This window comes from Ranitomeya variabilis, chromosome 5 (assembly GCF_051348905.1).
Source record: "Ranitomeya variabilis isolate aRanVar5 chromosome 5, aRanVar5.hap1, whole genome shotgun sequence".
Classification (NCBI taxonomy): Eukaryota; Metazoa; Chordata; class Amphibia; order Anura; family Dendrobatidae; genus Ranitomeya; species Ranitomeya variabilis.
In genome coordinates, this window is record NC_135236.1 from 492,410,826 (window position 1) to 492,425,654 (window position 14,829).

Below are 14,829 nucleotides of genomic sequence, written 5' to 3' on the forward strand. Positions count from 1 at the left end.
CCATCCCACAGACTCCTCCTTTCTCAGCTAAGATCATATCAAGGGCTAGTCGGTTTTGGAGAGTCATTCTAGTGTTAGGGCCCAATTCCTCAATTATACCCTGAAAGGCATCTTGGCTAAAATTGACGAACCTTTGTTCACTGTAATATATATAATTGATCCAATCAACATTTTTATTAATCTGCACCTGTGGGATTAGAGAAGCAAAGCCAGCATAAATCTGGTTCTGGGCTTTAAACTGGTCAGGCACCCCCCTTGGCACTCCAATGGCATCAATATATACTAGTGGATCTTCTTCATAACTCATGTGGAGCTGATCAAGGCTTCTCTTCTTTCTGGTAGGTTCATCAGGTGTCTCTGGATCCCAAGGTAAAATCTTGAACTGCATGGCTAGTTTAACAAGGGTGCATTGACCTGTCCAGGCATTAGGCAACCTAGGACAGAGCTTACCATCTCCACATAACCAATAAATGTCGTACATATATTGTGTATGTTTAATTAGCAAGTCAATATCTAGAGAACTGTTCTCTTTGCAGAAACCTGTCTCGAAGATCCCTTCTGGTGTACTTGTGGTGTTGTGGGAATTATAGCAGGTGTAATTGTCAGCTAATACGGTTACTTCTCCTGGGACCTTTAGTTTGGGTTCCTCATGAATTAGTGGGACGTAATCTGGGCAATCAGTGGGCTTCAGACCTTTCAACAGATTCATGACACAGGCAGTGGTGTTGTCATCAGGAAAAAGCAGTGCATGTGTGTAGAGATGTGTATTCGCAGCAGCACAAGCAATACATCCTACAGAGATATTCTGGACTCTTACATTGTATCTTACCCATTCTAACCATAGGTTTTTCCTTGGGGCTGTTTGTGTTTCTATGGAGAAAACTTCTTGCCAACTGAGACCTGGAATGGGGATTACTTCGTTAATTACATTTTGCAAACGCTCACCTGGGCCTGTTTTAGCTGTACTGGTAACAGGGGACTTGGTTGGTCTGAAGCTAATATCCTGGAGCTGTATATGGCCTAAATTCCCATAGTATCCACCATTAAATACATTATGAAAATGCCTTCCCAGTACAAACGTCTGCAGGTCAGCAGATTGGGGGCTTTCAAGATTTAGGAGGAGGGGGTGACAGTTTCTACCCCATTTACAGCCCCTAAGTGGTTGCAAAAGGGCTGTTAGATGCATTCTCTCACGAAGACTCCTACCTGTCCCATCCTTAGGGAACATGGCTTCGCTAGGTTTATATCCCCAATCATCCCCCGTATTCCAGGCAGCATCTGACAAATAATAACAATTATTGTTGTCGTTTCTGGTAACACACATATAAAACTGGATGATTCCCTCTACCACCCGTTGAGTCTCGGGGCACTTGACTACATCGCAGAAATCAAATCGCCAGATATTTACCGGGGCTGTTAGGTTTATCCAGAGAATAGTGGCACCAGGATTCTTATTTACAATAGGAGCCGAAGAGGTAGGGGCGAGGATGGCCCTCAGCCCCAGGACCAAAAAACAACAGCAACATTTCCCTTCAGTGACTACTGTGACTAAACACTGGTTCGGTCTCCTTTACAGTGTGAGGCGTGGATCCAGCTAGGTTTTCCTTCGAGCTTGACAGCTGTGGCTGTGGTCAGGAGCACTTGGTATGGTCCGTCAAATTTTGGTTCCAGACTTCTTTCGGACATGCCGCTTTATCACTACCCAGTCTCCTGGCTCCAAGGGATGGTGTCCAGGAACCTTGTCTGGGTCTGGAAGAGAACTGAAGACAGTTAAATGCACTTTGGCAAGGTGTCCATGTAAGGCCTGCACATAGCTAGTCAAGTCCTGGTACTTGAGCTGCAACTGTGTGGAAAGAAACATCCAAGATTGGGGCCCCTGCCAAACAGAATCTCATATGGTGACAGTCCTGTCTTCCTGTTTGGGGTATATCTTACTGAAAACAAGGCTAGAGGAAGGCATTCTGTCCATGGTTTTCCAGTCTCTGCCATTGCCTTCTGGATTTTAGGCTTAAAAGTTCCATTTAGTCTCTCCACTCTTCCACTGCTCTGCGGATGGTACGGAGTATACAATGCTTGACTTACCTCCAGTGCTGCCATTACCTCTGACATGATCTCTCCAGTAAAATGGGAGCCCCGATCGCTTTCAATGACTTCAGGAACTCCATACCTGCATATGATCTCAGCCATCGGTTTCTTCGCCGTTGTCTTAGCCGTAGCTTTGGCAACTGGGTAGGCTTCTGGCCAACCTGAAAATAAATCAATGCAGACCAACACATACTCATACGTCCCTACCCTAGGCAACTGAATATAATCAATCTGCAGTCTCTGGAATGGGTAAAGGGGCCGGGGAGTGTGTTTGGATGGAGTTTTCACTGTCCTACCCTGATTATGTGTGACACATATCATGCAGCTCTGTACCTGCCTTTCTGCGCAGGTGGAAAACCCGGGGGCAATCCATTGTTTCTGTAGGGTGTCACACATGGCCGTCTTCGAGTGGTGCACATTCCTGTGCAGAAACTGTGCCATCATTGGGTACAGTACCTGTGGTAGGCAGACCTTTTCACCCCTCCCCCATAGTCCAGTGACGGTATCAGAGCAAGCCCCTATCTTTTGCCACCTATTTTTCTCCTCCTTACTTGCCTGTTCTTGTAACCGGGCTAAGATGTCTTTCGACACAAGTGGAGATGGTGGGGTGTCCAGGTGACGTACTTTAGAGGCTACAGAAGTGCTTGCTGCTTTCCTGGCAGCCTGGTCTGCCAGTGCGTTACCCTTTGCCTGTCCATCAGTGTCTTTGGTATGTGCCTTTACCTTTATAATGCCTGCTTGGGTGGGAAGCTGTAGTGCATTCATAAGTTGCTGGACTGCCTCAGCATGTTTAATGGGGTGGCCATTTGCTGTCAGGAAAGCCCTGGCTCTCCAGATAGGCCCATAATCGTGTGCAAGGCCAAAAGCATACCTGGAATCAGTGTAGATATTTACAGTCTTACCTTCTGCTAGTTTGCACGCTTCTGTGAGTGCCTTGAGCTCTGCTTCTTGTGCACACATATGAGCTGGCATTGACTCTGCCTTGATTACCTCATGTTCTGAGACCACAGCATATCTGGTACAGAAGCGTCCTTGGTCATCTTGGTGACAGGATCCATCTACAAAAAGCTCAAAATCAGCATTAGGTATAGGCACATTAGAGACAATAGGGAGACCAGCTGTTTCCTGAGACATCAATTCTAGACAATCATGTGGTTTGAAAACCTGATCTTGTTCCTCTGGATCCATTCTAGAAAGAAAAAGAGTGTCCTTTTCATGTCACCTACTCCTCCCCCATTTGGATCCATAGGAACTAGAAGAAGAGTAGCGGGGTTTAGGACAGTGCACCTTTTCAAAGTCACATTAGTAGGCATGAGAATAGCACACTGAAGTCGCAGCTGTCTGGCCATAGACATGTGGCTAGGTTGTACTTGGTTAAGGATACTATGTACATCACGTGGGGTATGGACCATCAGTGGGTGATCCAAAACAATCTCTAAAGACTTGTGTAGCAACAGCTGGACAGACAACACAGCCCGAACACAGGAGGAACTTCCTCTTGCCACCGTATCCAAGCGGCTGCTGTAATAAGCAACAGGTCTCTGTTTGTCTCCATGAAGCTGAATCAGCACACCTGTAGCATGTCCTGCATAGGTGAGCACTATCTGCAAGGCAGTCTGCAATACTGTACGGCAGTGCTCGGGTGTCTTGTAATCATATACGGGGCCTGCGGCGTGTAACACTATATCACAGGGTAAATTCCCTCCTTGGGTGGACATAGCGTCTCCTGGTTGCAAGGGGCCATAAGTGGCAAGGTAGGCCTGACACTCTTGGGTTATGACCGGGCCTCCCTTATTAGCTATCTGTTGGGCCAATCCACCTCTATGTGACAAGGTAGAGTTGGCTGGGTTCACTATCGCTCCTACCTGTTGGGTAATTATGTCCCCATACCCCACTGAGAAAAGAACCTGGGAACCCTGAGGTGTGATGTAGTAGCGTGAATGACAGGGGAACCAAACTTCAGGTTCTTGGAGAGTCTGGCCTTGTAGGTGTGAAGGTTTCACGGGAAGAGGAGGCCTAGGGGCCTTTCCGGGCTGGGGGGTCTGCCATCTACACCGATTAAAACAAGCTCTTGGTCTGAGAATTGACATGGCAGGGCTTGGGAGGGAGATTCCCAGACATAGGGTTAAAAAGGGATATTGGAATGTGAGACTGGATTTGTGTACGGTGGGAGGAGGGCAGGAGCTGAAGTCTGTTACATGATAAGGAACGGAGCTGCGTGCTTGCACTGCGGTGGGGGCTAGAGAGCGAGTAAGAATCGCTGCGGCTGCTGATTTAACCTTTAATTTCCCTGCTGATACAGAATGGGCTTTTTGTAGAGAACACAGCTACAGTATGTGCCCCCTCCATTCCAAGGACACAGAGATAAGAAAAATCACAGCATTCCTCAACACATAGAAAGAAGAAAGCAATAACGCAGCTGTTTGACCCCTCCCATCGGATATCTTAGAGACAAACACAGAAACGGAATACAGCAGTTCTCAGACTTAATTAATTTCTACAAAACCTTCCTCTGATCCTCCCTCTCCATCAACCTCTTTCCATCCTTCGTTCTTTAAGCCTCGCGCAACTCGTAAATGAGCTTGCGCTTGTTCTAACAATCCTTTATCCTTCAACATGCCCCTTTGTTCTCTATGAGATTGTGCCATGTAGACGGCTGCAATCTCCCTGACGAGGGCAGTCCTACATACTCGTACAACCTCTCAACATTCTTGACTGCCTTCTTGCCCTCCCGTGACTCTACTATTGACTTGACTTCCACAGCATCCTCATTTAACTTGTGGGGCACGGACTTCTTCTGCTTTAAGAGACGCAGCATGACTCACAGAATACTATGCCCTACTGCAGCAGGCCACTGACAGCGATATCAACACTGTGTCCTATAGCACGGAACCTCGCGTTCAACGTACTAGGAATAAAGAGCCTCACGCTCGATACTTCCTGTCCCTAATCTGAACAACAGTGATTACAGACTATCCTGTCACGATATTCTAACCGTTGGGAGGCGGCCTCCTAATGAGAACCCCTCCACTGAAATTCTGGTGGTCCCCCCCTTGGGACGTCTTAATTACCTGTTAGTACAATATCACAGAGGCTGCGTCTCCTATCCCTTTCACTAAGCCGCCCCGCAATCTACAACTTGCTCAAACTTTCACTCCACTTCACTACTAGACAATAGTCACGGGTAGGGTGGTTGAATGGAGTACAATGACCGGTGGAGGAGGTATGGTGTACACGAGGACGCGCAGGATGCGACGTCTCTCAGTTGCTGGTTCAGAGCGTGGCACGGGATCGCGCTCGGTCTCACCACTCGACCGGTCACCCCTCAGATCCAAGGAGACCACAGACAAACCAATAACGGCTGAGACACTAGCAAGTGTGACACATACAGAGTATATGATCGCCACTTACCGTGTTTGGAGGGTGATCAGTCCTCGAGATCAGCCACTACGGGTATCGTCCACGGACGTCCAGGGATGGGTCCAGGGGGTCTCGGATCGCTGGCCACGCCCCACGTTGGAAGCGCCAAATTGTCGGGGTCGTCACGACAATAACCCTCATTCACCAGTCATCCCAAATTAGAGTATGAGCAGAGCATTTGGTACCGGGTAAGAATGAGTCAGACAAATAGCTGGTTCAATCTCAGTTGATGCTCGTGCATCTACAAGTGTCAGCAACGATCACAGCAACCAACTTTATTTCCGAATACACAGTACTATATTGTTTTAGAAAAAGGAATGCAATAGGCGGGGTTTAAGCAATACATATCTAGTATTCAGTCTTTATGATTTGTCCTGATGTCTTCTGGTGAATCCTCCTCTCTTCACATTCCTCAAATTTCGATTTCAGAAGAAATGATACTTGGTTTCTCAGAGACAAAAAGTAAGGCAAAGGTGAATACTGGCAGCCATTTTAAATACAGTTACATTAGCATCTGCAAGCAAGGGAAAACTTATTGTTTCACATAACAGTACAAAAAGTGTATAAAGATATATCTTTTTCACCTTGACAATGGTATTGTGAGCTCTGTGGCCTGCCGTCTGAAGCTGCCTAGGACTATGAAGGTACACCCAGTTTTTCATGTATCTTTACTAATCCTGTCCTAATCCTTTACTTTCCTAATACCTTCCAGGGATGTGTTGTGCCACCTCCGCAGCCTGTGGTGATTGATGGGCAAGAACAATTTGTGGTGGAGGATATTATTGATTCCAGGATTCGCAGGAATCGGCTCCAATATCTTATAAGATGGCAGGGATATCCCCCTGAGGAAGACTCTTGGGAACCTGTCGAAAACATCAATGCCCAACAGAAGATCTCTCATTTTCATCAAAGATTGCCTGAGAAACCAGGTCCAGGTTTGTCCTGAGGCCGCTTCTAAGGAGGGAGTAATGTCAGGACTCTGAACATTTTGATTACCTTTTGTGCATTACTGCCCTTTTCCAAGATGGCGTCTTTGGTCTCATGTGCACTGTGTCTTCCTGCTATATAACTCCATCCCAGCCTTTAGTCTGTGCTATAGTATTCTGCCTTGCACCCAGCTCCTGATGACTGCCTTGCTTTGCACCTGCACCTGCTCCTGTGTGGAGATCCTGCTACTCAGCTCTGAGTTTCTGCTGCATACATCGGTTTCCAGTAATCCTCCATCTGGCTGCTTGTGTTTGTTTCCATCTGCATTTGCTGGACATTTAAGCTGTTGCTGCTCTGCTTAAACCTGAGCCTTTTACCCAGGCCTCCCTAGTTGTGCTAAGATATTATTTGAACTGCCTTATAAGCATATCTATCTGTGTTTGGACTACCAAGGACTTATTCGTGTCAAGTATCCTCAAGAATAATTGTGCTTCATAGACTTTCTGTGTGATTGCATTTTCCTCTGAAGTTTCCTATTGACTGCTGAGATGCGTTTAATATTTACTCCAAGTGTTGTGGACTTGAGTTTCTCTCTGCACCTGTTTGAATCACCGTGTGATAATATAGACTTTACCACTTATAAAACTGTGTCCTGTAGTTGTCTTGTTCCATGCAAAGAGTCTCCTGAGTTATCTATATATATAATTGTCTAAGGGTTTTTCTGTCTGTCTGTCTGTCTGTCCTGGAAATCCCGCGTCTCTGATTGGTCGAGGCCGCCAGGCCTCGACCAATCAGCGACGGGCACAGCATGGCGACGATGATGTCATAAAGGTTGCCTCGAACAATCAGCGACGGGCACAGTCTGCCGCGAATTCGCCTTGACCAATCAGCGATGGGCACAGTATCGACGTAGATGTCATAATGGTTGCCATGGCGACGATGATGTCATAAAGGTTGCCTCGACCAATCAGCGACGGGCACAGTCTGCCGCGAATTCTGGAATCATCATTGTCCATATACTACGGGGACATGCATATTTTAGAATACCCGATGCGTTAGAATCGGGCCCCAATCTAGTCCCTTATAATCTTTACAGGATACTCTAGCCTCAAAAGAGGAGACTGTTGGAACAATGACTGCAGAAAGCAGACTAGAGCAGGTGTTCTCCATAATTAGATCACTGCAGAAAGATGTGGAAGGTCTGCAAAAGAAGTTTGGAAGCTTTGAACACAATCAACAAGTGTTTGGACAAACTTTGCTTTGCCATCTTGGTCTGGCATGAGAGAAGCAAACGCCTCCAGAGCTTTGCCTTTTAGCCCTGATGTCAGGTATCAGGCCATTGGTTATCCAGCAGCCGATACTGTCAGCAGACGTTCTCAAAGGCCCGCAGAAAAGTGTCCAAGTCCCCGTCCTTTTCCATGACAGGAAAGTACTCTGGCCGGGGTTTAGGGATCTGAGTGCTGCTGGGCTTTCCGCTGGACTGAAACGACCTCAGCCCCTGGATTCGGGCTAATTCCAGCCGGTGCTCCCGCAAGTTTTTAGTGACAGAAATGAATCCTCAAACCAGATCACTAATGCTCTATTATCCCACCGCACTGCCACCAATATGTCTCGGTTAACGGGGAGGATACCTTTATCATCCCCACCATTCACACCAATTTGTCATGAACCGGGGTTGTTTGTTTGCCCCTGGTTCTTTCTGAAGGGGGTTTATCTGTATCCCACTTCCCAGTTCCAGTTTGGAACTTGCAGCTCTCTGGCACCCCCTTACCAACAGGTCAGTCAGGGTACTGCACCTAGGAAAATTAGTTGCCAGAAAGGATGCCTTACTTTGTACTGGCTAAGGGGCACACTGCAGCGAGGGTAGTATAACTACTCCCACTGGAGCTGGAACAATAATTATCAATGTTGACAGTCGCTACAAAGACTCCCAAACGCACAGGACAAATCCGCTGCCACCAGCTCCAATTTCTTAACTAATAACTGGTCTGGAGCCCACCTAAATTAGTAGCGTAATTCACATCAGAGGACGTGACCGTACATTATAGAGTAAGACGAGACAAAGCTAGTAATTTTTATATTTTCTCCAAAAAGGTAGGCAGTGTTTACAGAAGTATAAAAATATATTATAAAAAAGATAAGTATAGTATGTACAGTACAATGACAAATAAAATGGGATTAAAGTTTAAAAAACACTTACATTTCGTTCAAATAATTTTATCTCCTGGCTGACCATGTGCTCAGGGGACACATCTAGATGCATATCACACATCTGTCTGCAGCTAGACCCCGGACAAAAGACACTGGAAGACTCATGTCCCATTCACTTATCTCCCAGCCCAAACCCAAGATACTCCCCCTGTGGTGACCTCACTCAGAGGCTGGATCCTCCCCTTTATTAGAGTTATAACAAACCATTTTTATACATAGCTCGCTGTATGAACCTCGTATCCAAAGACACAATGATCAGAATGTGCACCACATAGGTGGGATTCTTTTAAGTGTAAACACGGTGTAGTTTCATGACCCGCTTACGGAGAAACCCGCTCCTTGCACTCGTTGGGTTTAGCTCCTAGCGATTTCCGTGAGCTATAGATCTCTCAATGGACATCCGGAATATATAATCCTTATATTTCTAGCCCTGATCGGTGCCAGTATACCTAGCTTTACAAGAACAAAAGAATTGCATGCTTGCAGTACCAGTTTTAGCCAGTATCAGGTGGGAGGGGGGATGAGGGGTTTTGCACAGAGTCTGGCTTTTGCAGCTAAAAGCCATAAAAATTCTTTAGTGATTCTAGTGAGGGTTTCTAGCACACTGGGCTCACATTACACTATATAGCAGGGGGGAGGGAGTTGCCTGCAGGCTAAGAGAGTAAGAAGTTTTTCTAGGCAGAGCAAGAAGAGGGAGGTCGGAAAAGCCCACAGCGTGTGTCTGAAAAGCCATGGACCTTTTAGGTATATACTCAAACCATGACATATTTATATTATCGTGACAGTCATAAATAATTCCGAAGCTTAGTGCCACATCAAAAGTAGAAAAACTAAAAAAGTTCAAATAGCACAAATTGCCCACGGAGTGTAAAAACACAGACGAGGTCAAAGAGTATTTTAAACAACCATATAAGGTTTATTAATTTTATAACATAAAACCTGTATCAATTCAGAGTAGCACTACCAATGCAGGAGCAAAGGGAAATATCAAACCAGAGTAAGGCTGGGGTATAATGTTCAATCCAAATAGCTATTATGCACCAAAAGAGCTAATAATACAGAATATGTAACAAATTTAATATACGGTAATATATAATAAGAATATATAATAATAAGAATATATATATCATATAGCTGTATTAGGGATTATAAATAGTAAGTATAGAGGTCACATATGCATAGGTAATCCAATGGCTCTATATAGGTATCATGCTCAAATGAGTTTGAGCCTTTATGCAGTGATCCTATTTTAAAAAGTGCTACAGTGCATAATGTGCAAAATATGCAGTAAACAAAAAGTGCCAATGCCCAGCAGTAACTCACATATTACTGGAGATGGAGGAGTAGATCCCAGCTTGCCACCTCTATGCGCATTTCGCCATGTCTTCGTCAGGAGGTGTGGCCTAAGGTAGTGCATGTGCTACTATATATAGTAGGGTGCTGTCATGATCCAGTTCGGGGTTTGTTTTCTGCTATCATCTCTCTGGACTGGTCATGAGGGGATTAATCCCCTCGGCCTCGTTTTGGAGCTGGCTGGGCTTTTTACGTCCTCTGCAGTCTGCTGGCCAGCGTCAGAGATAGTTCATGCTTCCAGGCTAGAGCAGCTGACCCGTATACCCTGGTGATCCTTCTGCCCCTGACTTCCCGTATTTGTGTGAGACATGTTCCCTATCCCTGATTTAGTGTTCGTCTGGTTGTTTCCCTACAGTGTATGTCTCAGCCTGATCTCTGAACCCCGGCTCTTGTTTTCCGACTCTGATACCACATTTCCCAACCGGCTTTGACTCTCTGGCTTGTACCCCGACTTCGTCTTACGTCTCATGTTTTGGATACCGTGCTCAAATTTGGCTCTGATTTCTGGCTTGTCTCTGACTACGTGCTTTGCTATTACTTCTGGTAATTTTGCTCCTGACAGGTACTGACTCAGCTCGTCTGACCACTCTTTCATTACCTGTTACACCTGTGCGGCTGCTCACTGTTACTGTGCTTTGAGTGTGCGGCCTCTCTTCCCTTGCCAGCACCCCCTGGTGGAGGTTTCGCTACACTGCACTGCAGCCTCTTCACAGGTGCACCAATAGGAGAAGTCCGCCGCTGATGCCAGTCAATGCGCGGCACATGTGCGAATGTCACCGCACCACATGGGGGTACTTTCTCCTATGCCCGTGGAACACAAGCGATCCACTGCTACTAAGCAATGGGGATTGCATGCATACCAAATAAGCGCATCGGGAAGACCCAGGTGCAGTGGAGTCCGAGCATGCGCACTGACCGAAACTGGAATATCTGTTGAATGAATGTGCAAGTAAATGTCAAGAATGCTGAACCAATGTAAGTGGAGCCTGGAATGTAAATAGAAGTAAACTAAGAGGACAAGTATAGAAAGAAATATTAAATGAGACTATAATGATCAATGTGTGCACTATATGTGTTCTGTCCTCATTAAATGAGGCAGGCTCATATGTAGCTATACAGACAGCTAAACCGCTATACCAGAGTCCAATAAGGAGACTGTGGTTGAGTCTGTGCTTTTATTGAATGTAGTAGTATATTGGCGCTGTGAAACTGTAAACAATCATATACATACAATCAATGCATGGTATAGCAGAAATACATACAACACATGTTTTACATTATGCATGAACATTTACAAGGCTAGTATCTGAACTAGGACTACAACTGACTAAGCTAGGCTAATATTAGAGCAGAAATTACCTACAGAAAGCATAAAGACATACCGATACCGGCAATGCAATGCAAGGGGGAAGAAGTGAAAGTGTCTTTCCTTGAAAGCAGAATAAAGGAAGTGAAAGAAAATGGAGGGAGATGGAGGCTAAGCTACCATAATGCATTGCAAAGGGGGAGGAGAATCAGACATGGAAAATAGAAAAAACAGAAAATAGAACTGTGAACATGACTCTGACCGCTAGAGGGAGCCAAAACACTACAGACAAATAAAGATATGAATATATCAGTTCCTGTATACTCATACTACTGAGAAAACTGCAAATTATGCAAACAGATAATCAGAGGTAACAAATTAGATGAGAGACAGAACAATATGTATATACAGTAATCATAACATGGATTTTGTGTCTATGAATGTGTAAAAGTGACCAAATGAAATGTGAAAAAAATGTGTAATTAAAAGTGTTGATAATAATTAAATTAGATGGCGGAGACAGAACACTCCCCATCTGGCATCAACAGATGTCACTACTCCTTTCTTCTGAAGGCAACAATAGGACCAGTTCAGATACCGGTCTGAAAAATGTCTTAGGTTCATTCCCTTTGGTCATCCTTAGTTCAACTTTGTGAACGTTGCCGTCCTTGCTCGGGAATGTTGCGGTAACTAGACCAAGTGGCCACTGGTTCCAGTGAATTTGACAGTCTTTCACAAGAACAAGGTCACCTATGCTCAGATTAGGCTTATAGGAAGAAAATTCCAAAAAGCATTATTGGTGGTGCGTGTAAATATCTTAATGTCGAATCACAACCATGCACCACCCATGCATGGACAATGAGGACAACTGCCAACACATAATACAAAGGAAAAGAAGCAATGCAGTCTTAGAATCCATTAAAAAACACTTTTATTAAGAGTATATTAAAATACATAGTAACAAAAACAACCAGACAAGCAGTGTACGGTAGGGCTAGCAGCTGTAAAAGATGCCAACTGCAGCATATCAAAAGACTGCCCAAGGGACGGTAGACCCCGCTGGTACTATTGGTACAGCTCGTAAGTATAGAAAGAACAATCAATAGATCTAATCACAGAGCTAATAGAAAAGTATACAAATAATAGTGACACCAGCACATATCTCTATAGCCCATCTGTATAAACTATAGTAGTTAAACAGCAAACACAAAAGTAGGTGTAATTACATATTACCTGATATAGTACCAAGGACCAGCGTAGGGGACACCGAACCACCCCGACGCGCGTTTCGGTAATTATACCTTCCTCAGGGGGCGCATAACAATAACCGAGCACACAGAAAGTATTTATAGTGATCCCACCATTAATAGCAAGCTGCGCCGTCATAGGTGACTTCCGCCCGCCCAGCATGTCTGATCAGCCGACGACCGGAAACACGTGGGGCCCCACGTGATCCAGAAGTACGTGATCAGTACCCGGGACAGGCCGGAACAAGGTGGCGCGTGCGCAGCTGAGCAAAATGTGTATAGCGGCCATATTTGAGAAGGGCAAAAACAAGGACAGACATGGCAGCGTGATTACAAGCGCTGTATAACAGCGCAGAAGGTACAAACCGACGTATAATACTATGAAAGAACGGACCACAACCCCCATGTAAATATAACATAAACCCACCTAGCCCAAGATTTTGCATTGATCGTTCTCTAAATAATGTGAAATCACATATGACACCTAGTGGACAAACTGCACAATGCAAGTATAATATTAATGCTATAATCCCCGGGCGTATGTATATATCCACATGCATATAAGATGAATTAAGACGTATATGATACAGCGGGACCACAAGAGATTGAATTCATGTTACACATAGTATGAAAGTAGATATTCAAAACGACGCTTCTTTCCGCCTCTAGCTCCATTTCTCCTCCTTCAAACTCATGCCAAATACATGTAAATAGCCAGCGTACAGGGTACCAATGGAAGAATCCTAAATAACAAAGATAAAAATTAATTAAAACCAAATAAAAAACAATATGATGCGGCAAAGCACCTAATGCACAGCAGTGAGACGTCTACAAAAAAGGGGCATAACTTATATTTTCATTTAAGCCTGATGGATGTACTGTGTTTAACAGCCATATCCATCGCGTCTCCAATTGGCCTAGACGTTTAAAAAAATTACCGCCACGAATATTGACATTGAGCATGTCAATACCGCGGACTCTAAGTAATGAACTATTGCTGTGATGAAAGGTATGAAAATGTCTTGGAATGGTCTTTAATAGAGAAGCATCTTTCTGAGTCACGGCCGCCTCAATACCCAGCACATGCTCCCTAATCCTCACTTTGAGTTGTCTAGTGGTCATACCAATATAAATCAGTCCACACGGACACGTGGCATAATAAATTACATATCTGGAAGCGCATGTAATGCGCTTCCTGATAGTGTATTCCTTAGACCCGCTGGAATTACAAAATGTGCCACACCTGTCAACATTCGAGCAAGCAATACAGCGTCCACATGGAGCAGAGCCCCCGGGTGCTGGTATATCATCCAAGAATGTTCTAGGGCTTTGCCCGACATAGTGGCTGTCAGTTAGAAGGTCTCTTAAGTTCTTAGCCCGTCTGAACGTTAGAAGAGGTCTCTTGGGGAGGAATTTACTAATGGTGGGATCAGTTTGCAAGATCGGCCAGGCTTTGGTGAGTGCTAATCTCACTTTATCCGCCTGTGGATTAAACGTTGTGATGAACCGTAGCTGATCACCACCATTACTTCTACCCTCACCACGTGGTTTATACAGTAAGTTATTCCGGGTGGAATACTTAGCCCTATGGTAGGCTTTTTTAATACACCACACTAATCCCACACAGTTACAGTGGGAAGAATGAAGAGATCCCATATTTAAAACCACATGTTTATTGATATCAGTTTAAAATTCACAGAATAAAAAAGCAAAAATACCATAGGGGACACCAAAAGACAAGGGAAAGAATTAACATACCATACTCATATAATAGAAAAAATGACAGTGGCTGAACACCCTCCAAGTTGTAGCTCAATGACTTAATGAATCCAATGAGAAATAGCGGTATCAAATAATCCCATCTACCTACCAAAGGACACAATCAATAGTAATGCACACGGTAGTTACATTACCTGATATAAAGGTGATAAGCGATATATAAGGTGCACTTATGGGGGCGAACTAAGAAACCACTGATTCCATAAAGTATTAAGGAGATGGTATTACCTCGTGCAGATGGCGTCCCCTCACGCCGACGCGCGTTTCGCCTCCTGCTTCTTCCGGGGACGCCCCCGGAAGAAGCAGGAGGCGAAACGCGCGTCGAGGTGAGGGGACGCCATCTGCACGAGGTAATACCATCTCCTTAATACTTTATGGAATCAGTGGTTTCTTAGTTCGCCCCCATAAGTGCACCTTATATATCGCTTATCACCTTTATATCAGGTAATGTAACTACCGTGTGCATTACTATTGATTGTGTCCTTTGGTAGGTAGATGGGA

General features: G+C 44.9%; 1 long non-coding RNA gene across 1 annotated transcript in view; it reads right to left on the reverse strand.

Moving 5' to 3' along the window:
• LOC143773756 (uncharacterized) overlaps positions 1 to 11,558 on the reverse strand; it is a 30,317-nt gene extending 18,759 nt beyond the window's left edge. Inside the window, exon 1 of the long non-coding RNA XR_013215351.1 lies at positions 11,360 to 11,558. This is a non-coding gene — a long non-coding RNA (uncharacterized LOC143773756). The remainder of the gene's footprint in view (positions 1 to 11,359) is intronic.
• Positions 11,559 to 14,829: the final 3,271 nt, after the last annotated feature.